The sequence below is a fragment of the Pristiophorus japonicus genome, unplaced genomic scaffold (assembly GCF_044704955.1).
Source record: "Pristiophorus japonicus isolate sPriJap1 unplaced genomic scaffold, sPriJap1.hap1 HAP1_SCAFFOLD_704, whole genome shotgun sequence".
NCBI classification, from domain to species: Eukaryota; Metazoa; Chordata; class Chondrichthyes; family Pristiophoridae; genus Pristiophorus; species Pristiophorus japonicus.
In genome coordinates, this window is record NW_027254618.1 from 186,913 (window position 1) to 202,926 (window position 16,014).

The 16,014-nt window shown below is 46.9% G+C and overlaps 2 pseudogenes; one reads left to right on the forward strand and one right to left on the reverse strand.

Annotated features, from left to right (window-relative positions):
- The window catches only part of LOC139256297 (zinc finger protein 850-like), a 175,630-nt pseudogene extending 163,169 nt beyond the window's left edge, over positions 1-12,461 (forward strand).
- Positions 440-2,077, reverse strand: LOC139256295 (zinc finger protein 235-like; annotated as a pseudogene).
- Positions 12,462-16,014: the final 3,553 nt, after the last annotated feature.

Genomic DNA, 16,014 nt, shown 5'->3' on the forward strand with positions numbered 1-16,014 from the left:
TCCAGAGCCTTGAGCTTAAAATCTAGGCCGGCATTCCAATGCAATACAGAGGGAGCGCTGCACTGTCAGAGGTGCCGTCTTTCACATGAGGCGTTCAACCAAGGCCCCATCTGACCTCTCAAATGGGCGTAAATGATCCCATGACGTTATTCAAAGAAAAAGGGAGTTTACCCCAGTGTCCCTCAACCAACATCACTAAAACAGATTATCTGGCCATTATCACATTGCTGTTTGTGGGAGCCTGCTGTGTGCAAATTGGTTGCTGCATTTCCTCCATTACAACAGTGACTGCACTTAAAAAGCACTTGCTTGTCAAGTGCTTTGGCATGAAAAGCACTTTATAAATACAAGTCTTCCTTTAACAAAGGAGAAAAGGCTCAAAAATGGAACAGGATATCAATTAGTCTCCTCTTGGAGAAATCAAGGAATCGACTGTATGTTGGAAACAAAGCTGATTTATTTGAGAGTTGTTTGACAGAGGGTGCAGAAAAGATATACAAGAATGGTTCCAAGGCTGAGGGACTTCAGTTATGTGGATATACTGCAGAAGCTGGGGTGTACTCCTTACAGCAGAGAAGATTGAGAGGAGATTTGATAGAGGTGTTCAAGATCATGAGGGGTATAGACAGAGTGGATCCAGAGGACAAAAGGTGATTGGCAAAAGAACCAAAGGCGACATTAGGAAAAAAATGTTTACGCAGCGAGTGGTTAGGATCTGGAATGCACTCCTGAAAGGGTTGGAGGCAGATTCAATTGTCGCTTTCAAAAGGGAATTGGATAAGTACCTGAAGGAAAAAATTCACAGGGTTACGGGGCAAGGGCGGGGGAGTGGGACTAGCTGAGGTGTTCTTGCAGAGAGCCTGCATGGGCTTGATGGGTCGAAAGCTGTAACCATTCTATGATTCTAAGCTTTCCAGAAAATTAAACTCCAGCCCAGTTATAGGGATTAATTACATCAGTGGCAACAAACCCCAACTGTCCAAGTGAACACGGTTCAGTCCTGGATGTGATTAACAGCAGAATCCACACCTGCAGTGTGAACTTGCTGGTGTCTCAGTAGGTGGGACGACTGAATGAATCCCTTCCCACACTCAGAGCAGGTGAACGGCATCTCCGCAGTGTGAGTGCGTTGGTGTGCCAGCAGGTTGAATGAACGAGTGAATCTCTTCCCACACTCAGAACAGGTGAACGGCCTCTCCCCAGTGTGAGTGCGTTGGTGTGTCATCAGATCCTTTCTGCTTTTAAAGCTCTTCTCACAGTCAGAACATTTAAACGGTCTCTTATTGGTGTGAACAAGTTGGTGTTCAGTGAGCTGGGATGAACGAGTGCATGCCTTCCCACACACAGAACAGGTAAAATGTTTCTCCCCGTTGTGAACAGGTTGGTGTGCAGTGAGCTGGCATGAACGAGCGAATTCCATACCACACATGGAACACGTGAACGGCCTTTCCCCGGTGTGAACTCGCTGGTGTTCAGTGAGGATGGATGAACGAGCGAATCCCTTCCCACACACAGAGCAGATGAACGGCCTCTCCCCGCTGTGAACTCGCTGGTGTCTCAGCTGATGAGATGATTTAGCAAACCCTTTCCCACATATGGAGCAGATGAATGGTCTCTCCCCAGTATGAACTCACTGGTGTTCAGTGAGGCGTGAAGAACAAGTGAATCCCTTCCCACACACGGAGCAGATGAATGGTTTCTTCCCAGTGTGAACTCGCTGGTGCTCAGTGAGGTTGGATGACTGCCTGAACCTCTTCTCGCAGTAAGAGCAACTGAATGGCCTCTCCCCAGTGTGAACTCGTTGGTGTTGATTTAGTTCACGAGAGGTTTTAAAGCTGTTCCCACAGTCAGAGCATTTAAAAGGTCTCTCATTCGTGTGAACTCGCTGGTGTGATAGAAGGTGAGCTGAATGAATGAATCCCTTCCCACACACAGGGCAGGTGAACGGCCTCTCCCCGGTGTGACGACGTCGATGAGTTTCCAGCTCAGAGGGGCAATTGAATCCCTTCCCACAATCTCCACATTCCCATGTTTTCTCCGTGATGTGGGTGTCCTTGTGTCTCTCCAGGTTGGACGATCAGTTGAAGCCTCGTCCACACACACACACGTGTACGGTTTCTCCCCGTTGTGAATGGTGCGATGTTTCTCCTTCCACTTTAAAAGGCCGATGATATCCAGCTCCTGATGAATGGAGTGACTCTGTCAGATCTGACATATTTGGTTGGGTTTTCCGTCTGCAAATGCTCCCCTTCTAATATCCTGTAAAAGGATTTTACAAAAGTCAGCACTGGAAGTGCAGGATAGAAATTGAAGACAGACAATTCTCATTTCTATGGCACAGTCTTTCCCCTCTATTGTTCCCCCAAAGCTGTAAATCCCTGTCCCGCACATTCTCCCTCCTCGCTGTGCTGAAATCCAAACCCATCGCACCATCTCCAACATTTCTTTACCCTCCCCCCTCCACCGTTTGCTCCCTCCCTCTGCTCTGGTTGGGTTCAGTTCTACACCCGCTGTGGAAAGTGAGAATAAAATCAATGAGGCATTAATGTTTTTCTCCTGGGTACTGGGACCCTGAAGCCCCGCCCACTCTCTGCTCCTGTACCAAAATGGCCGCGCAGTCGCAATAATCCGGGCTTGTCACCGGGGAAAAGCCTTTGCGAATATGGCCGCACAGCCGCCCTGAACGTCCCTGTCCAAGATGGCGGCCAGTGAACCCGGGCAGTCGGGCCTATCTCCGCGGTGCAAACACGGGCCTACGGGCTCTTATTCGGAGCCTGTCCGCTCATATTCGGTGCCTGAGGCTTTCGCGACCTGTTTAACTCTTTTTGGAGTTCACCTGCAAAAACATAAAACATGTATCCGTGCCACCCGACCTGGATGACACACACAAGACATTTACAAGGCCCCTTTTTTTCGCGACCTGTTTATGAAGCTTCCCAGCGTATCCAGCTGTCCAATTCCTCCGCTCAGACCACAATCTCCCGGCGCCTCGCAGAACCGTATCTTCTGTCACAAACCATCTTCGCCACTGGCACTGCGCATGCCCAGAGCACAGACCGGCCGCGCGCCTGCGTACTGGGCTCCTGTAGTCATTGATAGGCCACTTTGAGCCTCGCGAGGGTTTCTGGGTAAACATCCTTCCATTCATTGAAAGCCCCAGGTGGTGAAGATAACATTTATTTTGTGTCAGCCGATTGAAATTGTTTTTTTCACTACCTGTAGGAGGTCACACTAAGTTGCTCCAGTGTTAGCAGATGGGAACAGAAATCTTTAAAGCAAGTGCCCTCGTATACCACAAATATGAAATAAATAGTAATAACTATTTACACACAAATCATAAAGTGATTGTGAGGATCAATTATCACCTCTTTAACCTGCGGTGCCCACCGGTCACGAAAGGTATCAAGCTTTCCACATGGACACCACATGGTCCCTCTCCATAGCCAGCCGGGCAAGACCGTGGAAGCGAGGTAGGCAGCCAGTGTGACCTCCCAATGGGCCCGCTCATCTTGGACTTGCAAATTTTATGTTTTTGCCAGACCCAAGAGCAGGTCCAGGAGAAGATCCTCTGACTTACTCATCCGACATCTCCACTCCATCACCCTCCACATCGGGCGATCGAAGAATAGGGGCATGGTGCTGAAGTGTAACCAAAACTTGAGGAGCAGCCGCTTCAGGTAACTATGCAGGGGCTGAAAAATCGATCATTGAATATATATATGGCCCATGGACTCCTCTCCCCACAAAAATCCACATCTGGCCTTGGAGCCCGGAAAAGGGAGTTATGCTGGAACTGTATACAACACTAGTTTGGCCACAGCTGGATTACTGTGTGCAGTTCTGGTCACCACATTACAGGAAGTATGTGATTGCACTAGAAAGGGTTCCGAGGAGAGGCTGTTTCCAGGATCGGAAAACTTTAGCTATGAGGAAGGATTGGGTAGGCTGGGGTTGTTTTCCTTGGAACAGAGGAGGCCGAGGAGAGATTTAATTGAGGTGTATAAAATTATGAGGGGCCTAGATACAGTGGATAGGAAGGACATTTCCCTTAGCTGAAGGGTCAATAACCAGGGCTATAGATTTAAAGTATATGGTAAAAGGATTAGAGGGGAAATAAGTAAACATTTCTTTCCCTGGAGGGTGAGAGTCTGGAACTCACTGCCTGAAAGGGTGGTAGAGGCAGAAACCCTCATCACATTTAAATAGTTCTTGATGTGCACGTGAAGAGCCGCAACCTGCAGGGCTACGGGCCTAGTGCTGGAAGGTGGGCATAGGCTGTTTAGCTCTTTTTTGACTGGCATGGACATTATGGGCCGAATGGCCTCCTCTGTCATAATTTTTCTATGATTCTATGAAAAATGATTGCACATGACTGCTCCGTGTAACAGTCTCCGCCCTAGACCCCAGTGGTGCAGGGGAGGACTCGCGCGTAGAAAGCCCCCATTGGGGAACCCAGCCTCGGTCGGAAGATAACCCACCAGTCCGATTGGTCAATAAACAAACTTAATAAATAAATTATACAAAGACTGGAGTGCCAGGGTCCTCAGCCATGGTGCTGATACATTTCCGTTACTAACTCGCATCTCAGGACACACCGTGTCTGAGTTCATTGCTAAATATATTCTAACTGTTTTGTAACTTGAGTTCTGGCCTCATTCTGAGGGAAATTTACGAGGTCTCATTTTGTTTGTGTGTCCCACTGGAGAGGCTGTTAATGGCTTTAATAAACTGGCAACAAGCTTTTTTTAATTTTGGAGGTGAAAAACGCTATTAGTGATGCCTCAAAACACATGGGACAGAGAAATCCAGTTCACAGTGCCCCTGCCACAGCACTCAGTATCCACCCTCTCTACCATTGGTACTGTTTCTGCAGTAATTATGGTCTATAAGATGACGCAAGTCAGACCATGTGGAGTCAAGGGCCAGGTAGCAGAATGGATGGAAAGATGGCTACTAAACAGAAATCAGAGGGTATGAGCTAAGTGAAGTTTCTCAGACTGGCAGGAAGTGAGAAGTGATGTCCCGCAGGGATCCGTGCCAGGACCACTGTTGTTCACCATTATATAGACTCAGAAATTGTGGCATGTTTTCCAAATTTGCAGAGGATACCAAGTTGGCCCATGTGGAGACCAAGTTCTGCCTTCACACTGAGGACAACCACCATCGTATTGTGTGGCACTACCACTGTGCCATATGGAATAGACTAATAATTGACCTAGCAGCTCAAAACTAGGCAGCCATCAGATGCTCTGGGCTATCCACAGCTGCAGAATTGTATTAGAAAGCAAATGGCATGTTGGCCTTCATAGCAAGGGGATTTGAGTACAGGGGCAGGGAGGTGTTGCTACAGTTGTACAGGGCATTGGTGAGGCCACACCTGGAGTATTGTGTACAGTTTTGGTCTCCTAACCTGAGGAAGGACATTCTTGCTATTGAGGGAGTGCAGCGAAGGTTCACCAGACTGATTCCCGGGATGGCGGGACTGACCTATCAAGAAAGACTGGATCAACTGGGCTTGTATTCACTGGAGTTCAGAAGAATGAGAGGGGACCTCATAGAAACATATAAAATTCTGACGGGGTTAGACAGGTTAGATGCAGGAAGAATGTTCCCAATGTTGGGGAAGTCCAGAACCAGGGGTCACAGTCTAAGGATAAGGGGTAAGCCATTTAGGACCGAGATGCGGAGGAACTTCTTCACCCAGAGAGTGGTGAACCTGTGGAATTCTCTACCACAGAAAGTTGTTGAGGCCAATTCACTAAATATATTCAAAAAGGAGTTAGATGAGGTCCTTACTGCTAGGGGGATCAAGGGGTATGGCGAGAAAGCAGGAATGGGGTACTGAAGTTGAATGTTCAGCCATGAACTCATTGAATGGCGGTGCAGGCTAGAAGGGCCGAATGGCCTACTCCTGCACCTATTTTCTATGTCTATGTTTCTATGTATTCCAACACAATCTGCAAGCTCATGGCCTGGCATATTCTTACTCCTTCATTACCATCAAGCAAGCTGACCAACCTCCGTTCAATGAGGAGTGTAGAAGAGCATGCTGGGAGCAGCACCAGGTGTACCTAAAAATGAGCTACCAAACTGGAGAAGCTACAACACAGGACTACCTGCCTGTTAACCAGCATAAGCAGCATGCTATGGTCAGAGCTAAGTGATCCCACAACCAATGGATCAGATCACAGCTCTGCAGTCCTGCCACATCCAGTTATGAATGGTGGTGGACAATTAAACAACTAACAGAAGGAGGCGTCTCCATGAACATTTCCATCCTCAATGATGGCAGAGCCCAGCACCTAAGTGCAAAAGAAAGGCTGAAGCATTCATAATTATCTTCAGCCAGAAATGTTGAGTGTATGATCCTTCTCTACCTCCTCTGAAGTCAACAACAACAACTTGCATTTATATAGCTCCTTTAACATAGTAAAGCATTCCCAGGCTCTTCACAAGAGTCTTATCAAAAAAGATTTGACACAGAGCCACATAAAGAGATGTTAGGTCAGGTAGCCTAGAGCATGCTCAAAGTGTCTAAACTGAGACATTTAGGAAGGGTGGAAGTTGTGAGGCTGGCCAGGAGAACACTGGAATAGTTAAGTCTGGAGGCAACAAAGGCATGGATGAGGGTTTCAGCAGCAGATGAGTTGAGGCAGGGGCGGAGCAGGGTGATATTACGGAGGTGAAAGGATGTCTCAGCTGATCTACTGCTGAAACCCACAACCATTCCTTTGTTACATCCACACTTCAGTATTCCAATGTTCTCCTGCCACCTTCAAAGATTTGTATACATACAACCCAGGTCTCTCTGTTCCTGCATCCCTTTCAAAATTGTACCATTTCATTCATATTGCCTTTCTTTATTTTTCCTACCAAAATATATCACTTCACACTTCTCTGCATTAAATTCCATCTGCCACGTGGCTGCCCATTTCATCAGTCTGTCTATTATCACCTGAAGTCTTTTACTACTCTCCTCCAAGTTTTGTGTCATCTGCAAACGATGAAATGATCCCCTGTATACCCAAATCCAGCCCAAAAAGAGCAGTGGTCCTAACGACCACTGGATACTTACCTCCAGTCTGAAAAACAACCATTCACCACTACTCTCTGCTTTCTGTCCCTTACCCAATTATGTACACATGCTGCCACTGTCCCATTAATCCCATAGGCTTTAATTTTGCTAACAATTCTATTATGTGGTGCTTTGTCAAGCGCTTTTTGTAAGTCATCTGCACAACATCAACCGCACTACCCTCATCAACCCTCCCCATTACTTCATCAAAAACCTCGGTCAAGTTACTCAAACATGATCTGCCTTTAACAAATCTGTGCTGACTTTCAGTTATTAGCCCATAGTTTCCCAAATGCCAATGAATTTTGTCCCGGATTATTGTTTCTAGAAGTTTCCCTATCACCGACGTTAGTCTCACTGATCTGTAGTTTCCGGGTTTATCTCTCGCCCCTTTTTTAAACAGGGGTGTAACATTTGCAGTCCTGCAGTCCTCTGGCACCACGCCGATATCCAAGGAGGATTGGAAGATTGTGGCTAGAGCCTCCGCAATTTTCATCCTTACTTCCCTCAGTAATGTAGGGTCATGTAACCTTTCTACTTTGAGGATTGCCAACCTTTTAAGTACTTCCTCTTCATCGATTTTTGTCCTATCCAATATCACTACTGCCTCCTTCTTTACTGCTACATTGGTAGCATCCTCTTCTCTAGTGAAGACAGCTGTAACAGACTCATTTAATACCTCAGCCATGCCCTCTGCCTGCACAAGATCTCCTTTTTGGTCCCTAATCAACCCAACCCTTCCTTCGACCACCCTTTTACTAGTTATGTGTTTATAAAAGACTTTTCGGTTCCCCTTTATGTTAGCTACTAATCTATTTTCATACTCTCTCTTTGACCCTCTTATTCCATATTTTAGATCTCCTCTGTACTTTCTATATTCAGCTTGATTCCCCACTGTATCTGAACCTTGCATTTGTCAAATGGCTCCTTTTTTGTCATTTTAACCTCTATACGTTTAGTCATTCAGGGAGCTCTAGCTTTGGATGCCCGTCCTTTCCCCTAATAGAAATGTGTCTCCTCTGTCCCCGAACCATCTCCTCTTTGAAAGCCTCCCATTGTTCACTTGCTGTTTTGCCTCCCATCCACCTGGGCCAGATCCTTTTTCATTCTAGCTCACTGCATAATGGGAATGGGAACATAGTGGTAACATCACTGGGCTGGTAATCCTGAGGCCTAGACTAATAATCCAGAGATGTGAGTTCAAATCCCACCATGGCAGCTGGGGAATATTAGTTAAATAAATCTAGAATAAAAAGCTACTATCAGTAATGGAACTACTGGATTGTTGTAAAAACCCATCTGGCTCACTGATGTTTTTGAGAGAAGGAAATCTGATGCCCTTATCTGGTCTGGCCTATATGTGACTCCAGATCCCACAGCAATGTGGTTGACTCTGAAATATCACTCAGTTGTAACACACTACGACAAAGTTGTTGGGGGGGGGGGGGGTTATTTCTCGGACTTGCTGGGTCGCCGCCGTTTCTTGCTACTCTCTGTTTTCCAGAGATTCCCGACTTTATTTTATTATTTTAAATGTAATTTTTGTGCGACTATATCCGGGCCTCGGGCCCTGGGTCAGGGTGTGCGGGGGGCTAGTGCGGTTTTCGGGATGGTGTCTCGGGTCAATCGGTGGTTTGTGTGTTCGGGCCTAGTGCCGATGATGAGCCTCGGGCTGGATTTCTGTGTGGCACGGGAGGGAGGCGGGTTGGAGCGGAGGTCCCGGGGAAGGGAATCCGTCTCCGGGTTTTTTAGGTTGATTTTAAGTCGCTGTTACGTTCTTTGGGGAGACTGAGTTTTGTACTTTGGTGGTGTGATTGTCTGATTTTTATTTTTGGATTTTTAATTTAATTGTTTAATAACAACAAATGACCTTGTTTTAACTGTTTGGGTGAGGGTTGTGTTTATGAATGATGGGGCGGGGGGTTTAGGACGCACTTTGCTCTTGTTTTTCGATGTATTTTTGTCTGTGTACACTCCGGTACCACGGCAATAATGACCTGTTGTGGGGCAAGGGGACAGAGACATCAGGCCCGGCGGCACACACTGACATTGATTGTAACTAATGGGACAGGAGCACCGTGGGTCCGAAATCTGATAGAGTGAGAGAGAAATCCACCAGGGAGGGGGAGGAAAGGTCCGGGGGGATTTATACTCACTCCATGATCCGTGTCTCGGTGGCTGATTGTAGTCTGTCGGCCTCACCTTTCACCCTGACTGGGGCTTCACCACAGGCCGGGGAAAGCAGAGGGAGGGGGGGGGGGGCGTTCAAGGGTCAGAGGGTATTAGAATGAAAAACGTACAGTGAGAGGTTATGGAGGGTTTAGAGCTCCTCACCTTCCGCTAGGTCAGTCAAAACGAGAAGGACTGTGAGCAGGGACAAGAACTATTTAAACCTACTGCTTCTCTCAGTGATGTGGTGTTAATTGTTTGTTTTGTCTGGTCTTATGGTTCTTATTTCTCCCTCTGCTGTGCTCGAAGGGCCGAATGGCCTACTCCTGCACCTATTTTCTATGTTTTTGTAGTCTGTTGTCCTACCTGTTTGTTAGGTGAAAATGTAGAGGCCCGCCCTCTTTTTGTTCTGTTAGTATGTGATGCCACACCAAGTTGAATACCTGTGGTTTGGGGTGGGCATTTTTTGTGGGAGGGGTCTAATGTTTTATTTTCCTACTGGTTTGTTTGTTTCTTTTCTGCCGTATATCTCCTTTTCCCTTACTTTCCATAAATTTTTGTTTTTTGATTTAAATAATAAAAAATATAAATTTTTTAAATTATTGTTTAGGGTTTGGTTCTGTTATATTCTTATTACTGTCTTAGTTTTGCTATCTGTTTTTATATTTTGTGCTAGTTTACTTTCATAGTCTACCTTCCCTTAATCATTTTTTTGGTCATTCTTTGCTGGTTTTTAAAAGCTTCCCAATCTTCTGTCCTCCCACTAGTTTTGGCCACTTTGTATGCCCTTGTTTTTAATTAGGTACCATCCTTTATTTCTTTAGTTAGCCATGGATAGCTATTTTTTCTTTTACACCCTTTCCTCCTCACTTGAATGTATTTTTCTTGAGTTATGAACTAGCTCCTTAAATGTACGCCACTGTTCATCAACTGTCCTATACTTGAATCTATTTTCCCAGTCCACTTTATCAAACTCTGCCCTCATAACTTTTTCTCTCCTTTATTTAACCTTAGTACGCTGGTTTGAGATCCAACTTTCTCGCCCCCCCCCATCTGAATTTGAAATTTAACCATGCTATGGTCACTCATTCCAAATGGATCCTTTACTAGGAGATTGTTTATTAATCCTGTCTCATTACACAGGACTAGATCTAAGATCGCCTTCCCCCTGGTTGGTTCCGTTACATATTGCTCAAGGAACCCGTCCCTTATGCACTCTATGAATTCTTCCTCAGGGCTATCCTGACCAATTTGATTTGTCCAATAAATACAGAGGTTAAAATCCCCCATTATTATTGCTGTTCCCTTTTTACAAGCCCCCACTATTTCTTGGTTTATACTCTGACCAACAGAATTGCTACTGTTAGGGGGCCTATAGACTATGCCCACCAGTGACTTTTTCCCCTTTATTATTCCTTATCTCCACCCAAACTGTTTCATCATCCTGATCATTCGAGCCAATGTCATTTCTCACTATTGCAGTGATTCCATCCTTTATCAACACAGCTATTTTGTTTCCCTGGAGTTCCTATTATGAGTTTCAGAAACTTCGGTGCCAAGTGGACCAGGTGTTTAAAGATTTCCCTCTTTCCATGTTGCTGTTAGTTAAAGGTACAGAGACTGATTTCCCCCCCATTATGCATCTTTAGTAGTTAAACAAAAATCCTTCCTGTTCGTAATGAGTCACATTCTGCACTGGGGGAGATGGCTGGTGACTTCAGCCTTTAAAATACTCCTCCTCTTGTTCAAATCCCTCCAAGGCCTCGCCCCTCCCTATCTCTGTAACCTCCTCCAGCCCGCCAACCCTCTTAAGAAGGAGAAACAATTTTCAGTGTCAGAAGGGTCGGTAACCAGAGTGGAGTTGAGGTAAAAGATCAGCCATGATCTTACTGAATGGTGGAGCAGGCTCAAGGGGCCAATGGGCCTACTCCTGCTCCAATTTCTTATGTTCGTAAAGGGTTGTGGAAATGCAGAACTCGATGTTTTCCATATAACTGAGACTGGGGGCCAATTGAACAGGCTCAAGGGGCCGAATGGCCTATTCCTCTTTCTATGTTCCAGTGATGACTTTTGTAAACAGCTTTTACAGGGGTTTAGAAGGGGAGGATACGCCGAGGGGATTAAACCTGGGCCCCTCCTGTGAATGTGACTCAGTCACACTGGTCAGTGCCTGTAGCCACTGAGCCATTGGGAGGATAGTCCAGTGACCCTGCTGGAAAATGCATGATGAGGCCTCAGGCGAGGGCAATGGAATAGCCTGTCGACACTCACTGTCGAGGTTCACACATGGACATTGGGCACATGAGTCACATATTGGAGAGAAACTGGTGAGTGTAGAACTGAACCCAGCCAGAGTCAGCACCTTTAGGGGAGGAGAACCAGTGAGTGTAGAACTGAACCCAGCCAGAGTCAGACATTAGTGAACCAGTTGGGTTTTTACGACAATCCGGCCGCTTTCAAGGTCACTTTGTTGTCATGCCGCCCCCACAAATTAGCAGATTCATTAAGTTTAAATTACTAACCTGCCTCTTTGTATGTTCTCTCTCACACTGCCTTTTTCCTGTTCTAAATTAATTTTACAGGGTATTCGAAGGGGAGGATTTGCCAACGGGAAACTCAAATCGCACACCGCATCAAGATCTGACAGCGTCACTCGATTCATCGGGACCTGAATATCATCGGCCTCTCAATATAGAAGCAAAAAGCACCGTTGACAGTGGGGAGAAAGTGTACACGTGTTCTGTGTGTGGACGAGGCTTCAGCCAAATCTCTGGCCTATCGAGACACAAGCGCAGTCACACCGGGGAGAGGCCGTTCACCTGCTCCGAGTGTGGGAAGGGATTCGCTCGTTCATCCCACCTTCTGATACACCAGCGAGTTCACACTGACGAGAGACCTTTTAAATGTCCGGACTGTGGGAACTGCTATAAAAGCTCTGGGGAACTGATGTACCATCAACATGTTCACACTGGGGAGAGACCGTTCACCTGCTCTGAGTGTGGGAAGGGATTCACTCGTTCATCCATCCGCTGACACACCAGCGAGTTCACAAGTGACTGCAGGGGATGGATTCTGCTGTTGTTGCTGCTGTTAGTCACATCCAGGACTGAACCATGTTCATTCTGACAGTTGGGGTTTGTTTCTGCTTAATAACCCTATAACTGGGCTGGAGTTTAATATTCTGGATGAATGGGAAATAAATCAGCTTTGCTTTAAACACATTGCTGTGGATTTTTGTCTTTCCCACCTGAGTGTTTAGCATCACCTGGCTGGAGCTCAGAGAGGACAATCTGGGGGGAGGATTGTACGGGTGAAACAGAACTTCAGCCTGGACACAGTCCTTCAGGGAGAGAGGCAAACAGCACTTTGGTCTTTCTCGTCTCTCTGCACTGACAACAAAGTCGCCGTGCGGGTTAATCTTGAGCTGTGTAAGAAATGTTCCCAGCCGCTCTCTTCCATGGTTCAGACTCCTGGGCATGGAACAGAAGGCTCCTTTAGAAATGAACCCCGGTGCTTTGTTTGCTTTTTAAAATGGCCGTATTAACCTGCGTCACTACTTTTAGTGATTTGTGTATCTGTACCGCTCGATCCCTTTGGTCCTCGGCCCCATTTAGACTCTTATTTCCCAAATAGAATGTGGCCTCCTTATTCTTCCTACCAAAACGCACCACCTCACACTGATCTATACTGAAATTCATTTCCCAATTACACACGCATTCTGCAAACTTATTAATGTCTTGCATTTTGTCACAGTCTTCCTCAGTATTAACTCTACCTCCCAATTTGTGTCATCTAAAAATTTGGAAATTTTACTTCTCATTCCCGAGTCCAAATCCTTTATTTAATTAGTGAACAACAGTGGTCCCAGCACCAATCCCTGTGGAACATCACCTCCCACCTATTGCCAGAACAGTGGTCCCAGCACCGATCCCTGTGGAACCACCTCCCACCTATTGCCGGAACAGTGGTCCCAGCACCGATCCCTGTGGAACCACCTCCCACCTATTGCGTGAACAGCGGTCCCAGCACCGATCCCTGTGGAACACCACCTCCCACCTATTGCCAGAACAGTGGTCCCAGCACTGATCCCTGTGGAACACCACCTCCCACCTATTGCCAGAACAGTGGTCCCAGCACCGATCCCTGTGGAACAGCACCTCCCACCTATTGCCAGAACAGTGGTCCCAGCACTGATCCCTGTGGTACACCACTGCCCACCTATTGCCAGAACAGTGATCCCAGCACCGATCCCTGTGGAACACCACCTCCCACCTATTACCAGAACAGCGGTCCCAGCACTGATCCTTGTGGAACACCACCTCCCACCTAATGCCAGAACAGTGGTCCCAGCACCGATCCCTGTGGAACACCACCTCCCACCTATTGCCAGTCTGAGTAGCTACTCTTAACCCTACTCTGTTTCCTGTTTTGTAACCAGCTTGCTATCCACAACAATATGTAAGATCTACAAGATGATCAAAGTCAGGCCACGTGGAGTGAAGGGCCAGGCAGCAGAATGGATGGAAAGATGGCTGCAAAATAGGAATCATTTGTTGGAGTTGAGGGCAGTTTTTTGCCATATTTCCATTCATTCTGTTACCTGACCTTTGACTCCACACTACCTGACCGTGGTCATTTTGTAAGACCGTACATACTGCAGACACAGTTCACCAGTGGTGGGAGGGGGTGGATATTGAGCCCTGTGGCACGGGCGCTGATGAAGTGGGTTTCTCTGAGTTTTGAGGCAGCCCAAGTGGCATTTTTCACCACTTTCCAATTTTTAAAATAAAAATCTTATTGCCAGTTTATTGAAGCCATTAAAAGCCTCTCGGGTCGCACAATAAAATGAGGCCTCATAGCTTTCCACCAGAGTTAGAATCACAGTTAGAAAGCATTTAGTGACTGAGCCAGACTGGGCCGGGCCTAAGGTGCGAGTTAGTGATGGAAAAGTGGCGGCCAGCGTACTTGGCTCCAGGACTGAGAACCCGGGCACTCAGGTCTGTGTATATTGATTGATGAATTTTGTTCATTGCCCAGTCTCAGTCGCAATGGTGGGACATCCTGCTGTCCAGCCGAGGCGGAGATCCCCAATGGAGGGCTCTCTACGCAGGGGTCCTTCCCTGCACCATTGGGGATCTGGGGTGGAGAGTGTTGCATGGAACAGTCGTGTGAAACGGTTTTTATAATAACTTTTATTTATATAGCGCCTTTAACTTAGTAAATCGTCCCAAGGTGCTTCACAGCAGTGTTAACAAGACACAACATAAATTTGACACCGAGCCACAAAAGCAGATGACCGAAAGCTTGGTTAAAGAGGTAGGTTTTAAGGAGCGTCTTAAAGGAGGAAAGACAGGTAGAGACTGAGGTTTAGGGAGGGAGTTCCAGAGCTTGGGGCACAAACAGCTGAAGGCATAGCCACCGATGGTTGAGTAGAGATAATGAGGGTTGTTCAAGAGGGCAGAATTTGAGGAGCACAGACGTCTTGTGGGGCTGTGAGGCTGAAAAAGACAGGGAGGGGTGAGGCCATGGAGTGATTTGTAAACAAGGATGAGAATTTTGAAATCGAGGTGTTGTGTAACCGGGAGCCAGCGTAGGTCAGAAAGCACAGGGGTGATCGTGACTTGGTGCGAGTTAGGACACAGGCTGCTGAGTTTTGGATGACCTCAAGTTTATGTAGTATAGAATGTGGGAGGCCAGCCAGGAGTGAGTTGGAGTAGTCAAGTCTAGAGGTAACAAAGGCATGGATGAGAGTTTCAGCAGCAAGAGAGTTCTTAACGCCCTTCCAGACTCGAAGGCTGGTTTGTGTTTTGCAGCCTAGAGGAGTCCATGGCCCATGTATATATTCAATGTGAGAGGTTGCAGTCCCTGTATAGTTACCTGAAGGGGTGCTCCTCAATTTTTGGTTCCCCTCCGTCTCCTCCCCTGAAACTGCTGACTCTGGCTGGGTTCAGTTCTACACTCACTGGTTCCCTACTTTTTGTGAAGTGCTCTTGGCACTTTATTAAACACACACAGCAGACGCACATTAATGTGATGGGAGATCACTGACATACAAGCAGCCAGTGGTGTGGAGCCTCCTGAGAGTCTGGTCCTTTTACAGCCAATATTTACAGGAGCTGGGGCACAGGAAGAGTCCCATTAAAATCACTGATACATTTGTTAATTAAAAATAGTAATTTTGCCTTAATTTACAGATGCTTCCTGACCAGTCCTCATTTCTCCTCCATTTAGAGATGCTCCCTGACCAGTCTCCATTTCTACATTTACAGACACTCCCTGACCAGTCCCCATTTCTCCTCCATTTACAGACGCTCCTTAACCAGTCGCCATTTCTCCTCCATTTACAGACGCTCCCTGACCAGTCCCCATTTCTCCATTTACAGACACTACTTGACCAGTCCCCATTTCTCCTCCATTTACAGACGCTCCCTGACCAGTCCCCATTTCTCCTCTATTTACAGATGCTCCCTGACCAGTACCCATTTCTCCTCCATTTACAGACACTCCCTGACCAGTCCCCATTTCTCCATTTACAGACGCCCCCTGACCAGTCCCCTATTCTCCTCCATTTATAGACACTCCCTGGCCAGTCCCCATTTCTCCTCCATTTACAGACGCTCCCTGACTCGCTGGGGATTTCCCGGCACTTCCTGGTTGTCCCGGAGTTTGTGTCTGAAACTGGCGGGTAGTTGTGGGGAGGTGGATAATGCGGAGTGTTGTCTCTCGGGCCTGGGCCCGCACTCGGTGTGTGTGAAGACCCCCCAGGGATT